This window comes from Helianthus annuus, chromosome 2, assembly GCF_002127325.2.
Source record: "Helianthus annuus cultivar XRQ/B chromosome 2, HanXRQr2.0-SUNRISE, whole genome shotgun sequence".
Taxonomy (NCBI): Eukaryota; Viridiplantae; Streptophyta; class Magnoliopsida; order Asterales; family Asteraceae; genus Helianthus; species Helianthus annuus.
Window position 1 is genome coordinate 142,862,597 of NC_035434.2, and position 12,587 is coordinate 142,875,183.

At 36.7% G+C, this 12,587-nt stretch overlaps 1 pseudogene; it reads left to right on the top strand.

Annotated features, from left to right (window-relative positions):
- Positions 1-8,329: 8,329 nt before the first annotated feature.
- Positions 8,330-8,429, top strand: LOC118490045 (annotated as a pseudogene).
- Positions 8,430-12,587: the final 4,158 nt, after the last annotated feature.

Here is a 12,587-nt window from a genome sequence, read left to right on the forward strand (position 1 = left end):
CTAAAGATTTCAGCGGAGTCCATTTACACCTTAATGCGGCCCGCGTTAAGTTGAGGTGAGGTCCTACGCGGCCCGCCTCAACTTAAGATTTAAGGTTTTTAATTTATTTTATATATTATATTGTATTTTGGGCTCGGTTTTCACATACGGGGTGCATATAAAAACATATTGAGACATTTTAAATATATTAGGGTGTCAAAATTATTATGAGGGTGTCGGTTTTACCGAGGGTTGTTATAACAAATGGCCCCATGTGTCAGAGGGCACGGCCCCGTGGTATGTACTTTGAGAGATTTTGCATATCTGGGAGTTAACCACGACCCCGTATCTCTTGTCTGCTATGTTTGTCTTGTTCTTCATGGACTCTGGGGCGGGGCACGGCCCCATGCCCTGGTGGTATGACCTCGTGCTTGTCTTCTGATTTGTTGTTTTGGTCTTGGGGTGAAGCTTGAAGGTTAGGTATGGTGTATCAACTTCTCTTCTTTTGTATTTATGTTGGTTTTTGCCGTTAATTTGTTCCATTTGTACATTTAAGCTATTTTTATCCTAAAATTTAAAAGTATACAAAGAAACGCACTTTTCAACATTAGTACATAAAAGGGTTGATTTTATACCTTGTTTGATGTAATTTATATGTTGCGTTTTGCGCGTATCAATTGCCCTCAATGTACAAAATTAAAAGCAAAGCGGAAAAGTAAAGGAATTGGAAACTTCCCTGATAACTGTAAAAGAGCAGCAGGAAACAAATACAACTCAACTATCGCGCATCTACTCTTGGATTTCCACATAACATAGATACTTAGCGAAAGATTATATATGACAATAACAAGATAAAGGCTAAATTCAAACAACCAATGATGCATTTAATAACCAAATATCACGTAGTTCAATGATTCAAACAAACCAAAAAAATATCCAAACAAACGAAAGCAAATACGAAACAAACAAACAAAACATAGAAATAGGAAAAAGGTCCAAATCCAAAAACTAAAATGATAAATAATCAGCAATCATCCTTTAATCATTTAGTGTAGTCATTGCCTTCTCTGGGGTCTTCTTCTTCTTGATCATCCGGAGGTGCATATAGGTCTTTTTTGGATCTTATTCCTCTTCTTCTTTCTCTGATTCTGCATCCACATCGATAATTTTCCTTACCTTGAAATAAGCTCCAACTTACTAGTGGGGGAGTGGAACAAGTGAAACAGGCTTCTTAACATAAGGCTCTCCCACTTCACAAATGGATGTTTCTTTCATATAAAAGGGCAAGGAGTTATATGGTTAGAAGAACTTCTTAGTAGATTTTGGTGTCATGATAGGTGCTGGAGGAATGCCAAACAACATCTCAGATATGTCACTTCTCAAATCTTTAAGACTCCTTTCCACATCAATTATCTTATGAATAATGTGCATGTGATAATTAGCAATCTGTCTTTGGGTATTCCTGATTTTGTCCATCAAGTAGGTCAGATTCCCAAAGTACACTTGAACTTTAGTGTTCACAGGGTAAGGTGCTAGATATTCATGATGAACCTTTCTAGGGCGTCCTTTTCCACACTTCTGTAGAACTTCAGACAGGTCTTTACCCTTCAGTAGTAAACAATATCAAATCAACAAAATATATCAGGACACATGGGTACGAGCCGTACTCCTTAGAGCAGGTACAGGTTGTCAAAATATGGAATCTTCCAGAATATTATGCCAGAAGAAACAAAGTCAAATGCATGTTGGTCAATGGGGGTACGAGCGTACTCCTTTCCATGGGTACGGGTCGTACTATGGTCGAGCACAGAATTCTATGATTAAGGTTTTAGTATCAGTTTAAGCGTTTGTTTTTATCAAGATTTGTCAAAAAAAAATTTTACCGAAACACACCTATTACAATCATAATAGACTTAAATGAAAGAAACCAAACAAGAAAGAATGAATAAACCTGAACTTGATAGTTATCTATGCTCAAAACCTTTCAGAAACTTGTAACTTTTTGAATGTAGGTGAGTGAAATGAAAGAATTAGGGTTACAAGTCCTCAGTTTATAACTTTTGGTAAGCTTAGGTCTGTTCCGAATCGTACATGCCATACTAGGGTTTCTAGTGTACGGTCGTACCCTGTCCTAAATCCATGAGTGGGCCTGGCATGCTTTAGGTACTAGCTGTACTCCTTATAAAGGTACGAGTCGTGCTCTTTTCAATTTAACTCACCTTGTTTAGTAAGATGAGCAGAATAATTTCCTATACTCTAAATTACAAAAGGATTTATGATCGACCCTTGGGTAGCCTCTTGGAAACGCTCAGTTTAAGCGTCTTCAGCCAGACGTAAACTTACGTTCATTACTTTGAAAGCACAAGGTGGAGATTGAATTCCTCCACCGCATTAATATCAATAGGACCTTCAATGTACTTTTTAACCTGTGTCCATTGACTTTGAACATCTCACCAAGATATACTTATTCTCGTATGAATTCGAAAATGTCCCCATAAAGTCAATACCCCCGACATCAAATATCTTGTATATTTGAATTTTGGTTTGAGGCATCTCATTATGCCGAGAGATGTTACCAGTTCGTTGACAAGCTTCACAAGCTTTAACCTACTCTTCTACATCCCTGAATAACTTGAGCCAAAAGAATCCACAATCCAAGACTTTCCTTGGTGTCCTCCTGACAATCCTCAATGACAATGAAATAAAATATATTTAGTTTCTTTTCCATCAACACATCTTCTAGAGTTAAATGCCATTTTAGTCCCTGTGGTTTGGGCCATTTTGCCAGTTTAGTCTAAAGGTTTCATTTTTAACCTGTGAGTCCAAAAAGGTTTCACAGTTGCCATTTTAGTCCACTAGGTTAACTTCATCCATTTTTCTGTTAACGAGAATGCCAATTCGGTCATTTTATATGGCTGAATTGCCCTTTTAGTTAACAGATTACATACAAAATGACCGAATTGGCCTTCTCGTTAACAGAAAAAATGGATGAAGTTAACCAAGTGGACTAAAATGGCAACTGTGAAACCTTTTTGGACCCACAGGTTAAAAATGAAACCTTTGGACTAAACTGGCAAAATGGCTCAAACCATAGGGACTAAAATGGCATTTAACTCCATCTTCTAATTATTTGATCGGGTCCTACTTTAGACAAGTTAGGATCTTCCCAAATATAATTTTTTATTTCTTTGAAGAATTTCCTCTTATGATGGAATGTCATCCCAGCTTTCAGATATCCTGTTGCTAAGTAGTTAACATAGTCAGCGAACCACAAATCACCATTAGTTTTAGATTGAATGTACATCAGGAATTCATGTGGAAAATTATTATTTATCTTGGATTCATCCAGTGCTACAATCTAGGATTCTCTAACTTAGACAGGTGATCAACTGCAACATTTTCAGCTCCCCGTTTATCTTTAATTTATGTATCGAATTCTTGAAGAAACAAAATCCACTGGATTAACCTTGGTTTGACATCTTGCTTATTGAATAGGATGTTAAGGTAGAATGGTCAGTATAAACTGTAGTCTTGGAAAGAATCAAGTGTGAGCGGAATTTGTCGAAAGCAAAAACCAGTGGTCGTTGACGTGATGCAAGCATGGTATAACTTTTAGTATATTTTTTAGCACTTTTACTTGTTTATCAAGATTTAAATTTATAAAACACAATATAACATGATCACTCTCTACAACACGTTAGGGCAAGTGCACCCATCGTTGGCGTAGTATAGTGATGGTAAGATACTGAGGTCGTCCAAGGACACAAGAGCTTTTAATATCAGAGTCTCATCAACGTCTAATGTAACCAAAATTTTGAGGAAAAGATGTTAGTAAAAAAAATTAAAAAGAGAAAATAAAATATTAAACGGAACAATAAACAAGATAGAATCACTTGGTTCAGACAACTCTTTTATGTATCCTTTGATGATATACGCACTTTGGGCTTTTTAAGATATTATCTTAGTTATAGTGGCCTGTCCCTCTTTTGGAGGCAACGCTACCCTCAGCCATATTGGTCTGAGTCAGCAGGGATACAGTCCGGCAAAGCCGGATTATTGAAAGATAATTAAGTAAGTTATTAATGCAAAATGTGGCATGTCCCTCTTTTGGAGGCAACAATACCCTCAGCCATATTGGTCTAAGTCAGCAGAGATACAGTCCTGCAAGGCCGGTTTAAAGTTTTAATAGTAGTTTATTTATACGCGATTCAAGCCGTTCTTACTTCCCCCGATTTGATGCTATCCACCTCAAGAGAAGTCCTAATAATGATAGATCATAAAGGCACGAACGAGTGAATAAAGTCCTAATAATGATGCTTGAATTAAGTCCTTGCAGGATTTATACACTGAATGAGGCAAGAACTTTACCCAAACCACCCTTCTAACCCCCTTCCAGGCAGTTAATGTGATTTATATAGACTATAAAGACACGAATGAGTGAATCAACAAAACATGAAGAAATGATAGAGTAAAGTTCACTTTCAATATAAAAAACTAGTTATTAAAGTCATTAATACAAACCCAAATACAAAGTAGCCAAAGCTTGGAAAGCAAAAGTAATACATAAAAGATTTGTCTTCACCAAGTGATGTAAAAGATTAGCCAAGCATGGCCTTTGTTGATAAGAACTCTTACAATCAATCTTGGATCCCGAGACTACCACACACATTCTAAAGGTGAATGGATGTGGTGGGTGATGATGTTGGAGTGGTGGTGAAATGGTGGTGAGTGGGAGAGAGAGCTGACAAGGGATGAGTTGGTAATGAACCAAGCACCTCTATTTACAGCTGCAAACAGAACCTTCACACGGCCCCGTTCCCAGGGGGCATAACCCCGTGTCCTTTCCTCTCTGTCTTCATTAATTGCCCAGTGACAATCCGTATGCACATACGGCCCTGTGTGTGTTAGAGGGCATGGCCTCGTGGTCTGTACTTTGTTGTCCTTTGAGAGATTCTACATTTCTGGGAGTTGACCACGGCCCCATGTCCATGGGACACGGACCGTGCCCATGGGACAGGGACTGTGTCCATGGGACACGGACCCGTGTCTCTTGTCTGCTCTGTTTGTCTTGTTCTGCATGGACTCTAGAGTGGGGCATGACCCCATGGCTTGGAGGCAAGGCCCCGTGCTTGTCCTTTGATTTGTTGTTTTGGTCTTGGGGTGAAGCTTGGAAGGGTAGGCATGATGTGTCAACTCTTTTTTCTTGTATTTATGTTGGTTTTTGCCGTTAATTTGTTCCTTCTGTGCGTTTAAGCTCATTTAGTCCTGAAAATCAAAAGTATACAAAAACACACTTTTTTCCAACATTAGTACATAAAAAGGGTTGGTTTTATGCCTTGTGTGATATAATTTATATGTTGCATTTTGTGCATATCAGTTGTATAATTCTCTTGAGTGTGGTTGAGAGTTTTACTGGCATAGTATATCAGGTGAAAATGTTTATTTTTCCTCTGACCCAGTACAACTCTGACTTCGTAGTCACTCGCATCACACATAAGCTCAAATGATAATTCCCAATCAGGTTTTACCAGCATTGAAGATTTTACTAGCTTTTGTTTTAGCCTTTTAAATGTCTTGACACACTCTGGACCAAAGATGAAAGTGGCAACTTTCTCCAAAAGTTGAGTTATACGTCTCACAATCTTCGAAAACTCCTTGATAAAGTGTCTATAGAATCTAGCATGTCTCAAAACTATAAATGGCTCTCACAGATGCGGGAGGCGGAAACTTAGCATTGGTGTGTATCTTTGATTTGTTTACTTCCAGACCATCCTTAGAACTCTTGTGTCTTAGAACAATGCTTTCAATAATCATAAAGTGGCATTTTTCCCAGTTTAATTTCAGTTTGGTTTCCTAGCAACAAATTAGCATTCTTTCCAAATTATTTAGAAAGTGGTCAAAAGAATTGAAGACTGAAAAATAATCCATGAAAACTTCCAAGGAATCTTCAATCATGTTACGGAAAATCGCCGTCATACACCTTTGGAATGTGATTGAAGCATTACACAGGCCAAACAACATGCGTTGGTGTGAGAAAGTTCCAAATGGGCAAATGAATGTCGTCCTTTATTGGTCTTCATGAAGGATTGGAATTTGAAAGTATCCTAAAAATCGTCTTTTACAGCTAGTCATTCGAGCATTTGATCTTTAAAGGTTAATGGGAAGTGATATTTTCATGTAGCGTCACTTAATTTTCTATAATCTATGCACACATGCCATCCTTTGACTATCCTAGTTGGAATAAGCTCATTTTTCTCGTTAGCAATAACCTTCATTCCACACTTCTTGGGTACAACTTGCATATGGCTGGCCAATTTAGAGTCAAAGATGGGATATATTAAAAAAAGCATCTAATACTTTAAAAATCTCCTTTTTAACTACCACTTGCATATTAGGGTTCAACCTTCTTTGAGGTTGCACTACTGGCTTATATTCTTATTCCATCAAAATCTTATGACTGCAGTAAGTGTGATTGATTACTTCAATGTCCATAATCTTCCAAGCAACGGCTTGCTTGTGGCATTTTAGAACAGTGAGGAGTTTTTCTTTATTTTCTTCTTCTAACTTAGATGATATGATAACTGTGAGTTTTCTTGCGTCAACCAGAAATGCATATTCTAAATGCGATTAAATCTCCTTTAAATCTAGTTCGGGTGGTTCCTCTATTGAAGTTTTTGACTTTGGCTCTTTTACGTCCAGGATTTCACATACTTTATCCTGACTATCTTCAATTAACTCTTCTTCAATCTCTAAGGCTCCAAATAGCTCTATACTATCATTTAAATCAGAGAATGATATATCTCTAATATCAGCATCCAACAGTTGTGTGTCGGATAGGTCTCGGCCACGTATCTCATGCAAGAACTATCCAACGTAAGCCATGATGGAATATATAAAGTAAACCGAGTCGTCTTGCTCCTTAGCATATACTTCATAGAATCTTTGACTCAAAAGTAACCATCTCTTCATCAACTCTTAAAGTAAGCTTTCCTTCAAAGACATTGACCGTAGCTCTGGCCTTAACAAAAAATGATCGTCCCAAAATAAGACGTACATTATCATCTACGTCCATATCTAAGATAACGAACTCGACTGAAAAAAAACTTACCAACCTTCACCAAAATATTCTCCATTATTCCTCTTGAATACTTGATTGATCGGTCAGCTAACTGAATACTCATGCGAGTTGGAGTGGGCTCCCCTAGGTCAAGCTTAGCAAATAATGAATAAGGCATCATATTCACACTTGCAACTAGATCAACTAATGCTTTGCTAACTTTTTGTGGTAAAACTTCTTGGATCTACTACTTTTTGTGGCAACTTGTTCTACAAGACTACAGAATATTCTTTATTTAATGTCAGAGTAGATAGATCTTCTAACTTCTTTTTGTTAGTAAGTCTTCCAAAAATTTTACATACTTTAGCATCTGGGCCAATGCTTCCATGAATGGAATATTGATATGCAACTTCGTGGATATCTCAAGAAACTTGTCATATTATTTCTCAAGTTTCTCTTTCAATTGGCGCTTGGGATATGGAAGATTAGGCTTGTCTTCTGCAACATTTGCCTGCTTCTTCTTCTCACTTAATTGCCTAATTGTTTGCTCCTCTTTCTCTTAGAGACTGAAGTGTCAATCTCATTCTCTTGATGAACATCTACAGAAATGGTATCTTTAGTAACATTACAATTTCTTAGGGTAATAGCTTTGACTTAGGCTTTTCTTCTTTCAGACTCCTTAGCAATGAGTTTCATAAGGTCATTCTCAATGTTTTGAATTGAAATTCTACGTCCTTCTAACTCTTGATCTTGTTTAGTCATTTATTTCCCATTCTCTTGGATGAAATCCATAAGAATATTCTACAAATTGACTATTCTTTCTCTAGGCTAGAATGCTCCACTATGCGAGTAATAGGCTAGAAAAGAATTTCTATTATCTCTCTAACTTATCCTAGGTTTCCTCTTGTCAGCATCAAATTGGTACCTAAACTAGACACCTAAAAATCAACTTCTTCAGTTACATAAAAATAGTACAATCCTTAGTGGCATGAGAACCTCCACATGTACTACATGTTTCTTGTTTAGACATAAGCTTCTCTACCTGTGCAGTAAGTGCTTCAACTTGGGCCGCTAATATTGAGCTAGATTTGGTCTGGCAAACAGTGGCTTTCCTTGTAGACTTGTATTCTCTTCTAGATGGGTAATCATTTGCAGCGATCTTTTCAGATAGAGCCTTAGCAGCACTAGGGTCAAATCCGAGAATACTCCCCCAGCTATTGTATCTAGGTTTCGCTTATATGGGACACAAAGACCATTGTAGAATGTGTTCATAACCATTCAAGGTTCCATACCATACCATGATGAAGACGATTCCTTTGTAACTCCTTGTAACGCTCCCATGCATTAGGAAAACTTTCATCGTCTTCTTGCTCAAAGGGTATATCTTGATCCTTAATCGTTTGTCTTAGATGGAGAAAAGAATTTATAGAGAAATTTTTTAGCCATGTTAGAACTAAGCGAGGGACAGACTTTTCCTTATGAGTGAGAAAGGAAACAAACGAAGTCTCATTGCATCATCAGTGACATCTTGGATTTTGAATGTATCACAAGGTTCAAGTAAGGATGGCAACGGTGCCCAAACACGATGGGGAAATCCGACACCCGAAACATACGGGGCAGGTATGGGGTTGGGTAATTGTGTATGGGATTCGTTTTTATAATTTGGGATGGGTATGGGATTTTATGTTATACCTATTTACTTGTCCCAATTACTCGATTATATGTGCCCGCTTACCCTATATATATATATATATATATATGTAGTGTGAGGTTCATTGGGGAACACTAAAAAAGTGGGGAACAGTGGGGAACCGACTCAAACGAACTCCGATTGGACTCATTCCAGCGGCGTTGGAACCGGATCGTCGAACCCTAACTAGGATCTCTAAACCCTAAACCCTAAGTCATAACCCATAAACCGTAAAAATATATTAGGGTTTGGCTTTTAGGGTTTAGCTTTAGGGTTTAGCTTTAGGTTTAGCCTTTAGGGTTTAGCTTTTAGGGTTTATAGTTTAGATTTTATGGTTTATCTTAGGTTTTAGCCTTATTTTTTAGCTTTAGGGTTTAGAGTTTAGGAGTTAGGATTTAGGGTTTAGGGTTAAGAGATTTTAGTTAGGGTTCGACGAGCCGGTTCCAACGCCGCTAGAATGAGTCCAATCGGAGTTCGTTTGAGTCATTTCCCCGTTGTTCCCCACTTTTTTAGTGTTCTTCAATAAACCTTCCCCTATATATATATATATATATATATATATATATATATATATATTATTTATTTAGTCTTTTACTTCTTGTGTTATTGAATTCATGTTTATGACTCGAGACACCAGTCTGTTTTTTATACTTCATGACTTTTAGCAACAACCCTTGGGAGATTAGAAGATGCATTACGTTATTACTAATTTCCAATTTCTTTTAATTTTGTGCTTTATAGTTCTATGTCGCGTTCTTATGAGAGAATTGATACAGGGCAACCATTTAAACTTAATACTAGTTTAGTTATCACCTTATCTTTCATATATATCAATTAATAATATTCCGCAATTTATCTATTACTTTCATTCTGAGTAAAAAGATCATATCTAAGTAAATGTTAAATGTCCATATTAAGTTTGACAAACAAAAAGCCTGAAATATGGTACGCATTATTGAAAATGATTTAAAAAAATACAGCTTTTTGTTCAAAAGGAATAAGAGGGTAGTTGGATCATATAAACACACATTCCTTTTATTGAAAATAAATTTAGATCGAAATAAATACAACTTTTGTTTGTTCTATATGACTTATTATATCTTCTCTTGGTATATATATTGAATTCATAAGTGAACTTTATTTGATGGTAGCGTCACGTAATGTCTAATTTTATATCAATCTTTCATTATCGAAAAATATTTCTTTTCGAATGTATCATCTTGCACCTACCGGTGTCAAGACGTATATCCTTTAATATTTACAATTTCAATTCATATCAGTATATTCATATTTGTGTAAACATTGTTTCTTACTAAAACTGAAGTTTTAGTTTAGCGTCTTCTCTTTAACTTTTGTCAATTACTCATATCGATATATTGACTGTTAAAAATTTATTCTTTTTCATTCTGATTTTACGCGGGGTTTTCAACTAGTTCCCTCGCTTTGTCTTTTTATTCATGATCTGTGGATCATTTTGGTCCCGTAGACCTTTAACCCGAAGATTATGATGATCCCGTAGATCATTCTTTTTATGTTTGAAAATCACTTGTTTTCGCGTTTAAAATTTGTTAACTCTGACTGTAGTTCGTGACTACAATCGTTTTATTTCGGGCCATTCTCCCGACTCTATGACTTATCACGTCATTTAAGCGTCGGTTTGTTTCACACTTACCGTTATCCGGTTTATGCCTATATTCGTATTTAATTATGTCCCATTACTGGGCTCATTATTCTTTTGCATTTAACGCTACCGTTACCCGGCTTGCGCTTAGTTATGCCATCCGGCATTATATTGTATTCAACCCGTCTGACTTGTTCGTGTGAAATTCATCACTTATGAATAGTCAAACTTTATTCTTTCTTTAACCCGTTCAACTTCGAAATAGTTGAACATAATTACCACAAATTTCTATTCGCGAAATTTATCATCTTGTAGTTATAACTCATAATCCGAGTCTTTTAACATTCAATCTGTGTTCTCGTTTCTTGGTTTACGCATATGTTTAATTCCCTACCCATCAACCGGGTGATTTACTGAAGTCATTATTAATGCAACCATTTAGGTATGCATTAAGACTTCGTTTTGATTTGTTTGGTTTTCTTAGCGAAATCCATCGCTTTATTCAACCAAACCTTTATTCTTTAGGTGACCATGCTTGATGGTCTTGTAAATTCTGAATGATGATGATCATCATCATCCTTTCTTTACTATGACCAAAGTCAATGACTTCGATCGTCCTTTTGTATGGGCAATACCTTCGTTTCTATGACCTCGCGGGTCATTTATCCTTTGGTTTTTTACATGCCCCTTTTTGTCAACCATGGCTTCTTCGTCCATTATGACTTATTTCACTATTCACTTGGGTCATCTATTTCTACGCGCGCCATACACCGTTTTTATGGTTCCCTCGAAAACCATTTACACGAGTATGCCCATAAGATTTCTTCACCCCAAGGTTCTTTTAACTTTTTCATTTGTCTCGACCTTACCACATCGGATATAACTGTGCTCATTATAAGAAGCTCATGGTATCATGTGTTCATTACTTACTTGGCCAGAGTAAGCGATCAACACATGGTACACATGACCTTATTATAATTACCACATCATTCCCATGTAAGTAATCTCTCGATTTATTTCATTTTTTATGGTTTATTGTAAGACACATAGTAATTTTTAACATTTCTATAACATTGAAGTAAGCATTTTATATGAAAATGCCACTTAACAAAACTTTTACATCATAAGTATTTAAAAATGTTTACAACATCCTAAAACATAGTATAAGTGTTTACATAATCCACTTTTTATAAAACAACTAAGAACAAATGCGGAAGCTTCATTGAGAGGTGTGTTCGGTTCTTGTTCATCACTCGATCTTCATCCGGAGGCCTATATCGATCACCTGGAATCAAAACCAACTTAAAAGTTAGTTTTGATAATTTTTAAACTAGTTATACCAAGTTCCTTAAGCTAAACAAACAAAACAACAAAAATTTGCAGGATATACTCCCGTCGCGTGCCGCGACGGTGTTGGGAGTTCTTGTCGCGTGCCGCGACGGTGAAGCCCTTCACCTGTCGTGCGACGCTAGACCCTATTTTCGACAGCAAGTTCCTTTCTTGAGCTGCATATTTGCCCAGCTATGTTTTCATGAACATTTCAACTTTAAAATGGCATAACTTTCAATTTACACGTCCGTTTTACCTGATTCTTTTTCCTACTTGTCCGTAATTAAAATACGGACCTGTTTACCATCATTGTTCGTATTAAAATCCAGTTTATAGGCACGTAGTCTATAAATCCCTTTTTCTATTATACGACCCGTTTTGTTTAAGTTACATTGCAATAATGTTTTCAAGAGTCGTCTTTAACATTTCCTACCCATCCCGGGCTTAACAAGCGTTAGCGTTTCCACTCCCATTACGGGGTTCGCGTATGCGTACGCATTCACATTCACAGATTTATATGTATCTTTCTAATCACTTAATCCACATTTAACTCCTTATTTTATTTTGACCCATTTAGGGGACTTTTATGCATCTAAGCATCAAACTCGCTATTTTCTTTTCGCACCTCGTCTTTCCATGCTAAATAACTACTTATCTTCTACCACAACTATTTTTTTGTGGTGGATTTAACATAAGGAACCCAAAATCCCAATTTTACCCTTCGGCTAGTCCTTTTTCGCAAATGACTATTTCTAGGCATTCGACCCACAAATGTTTTTGCCTAGAACTTTTATACGCATCTAATGGTTACGAAGTCATAATATAAGTTCCTAAACAACCTCTAAGAGTCGTTTGCCCGGGTTTCCCATCAAGGGCCTTTTTGGTCAATTTTAATCCTTCACTTTACAATG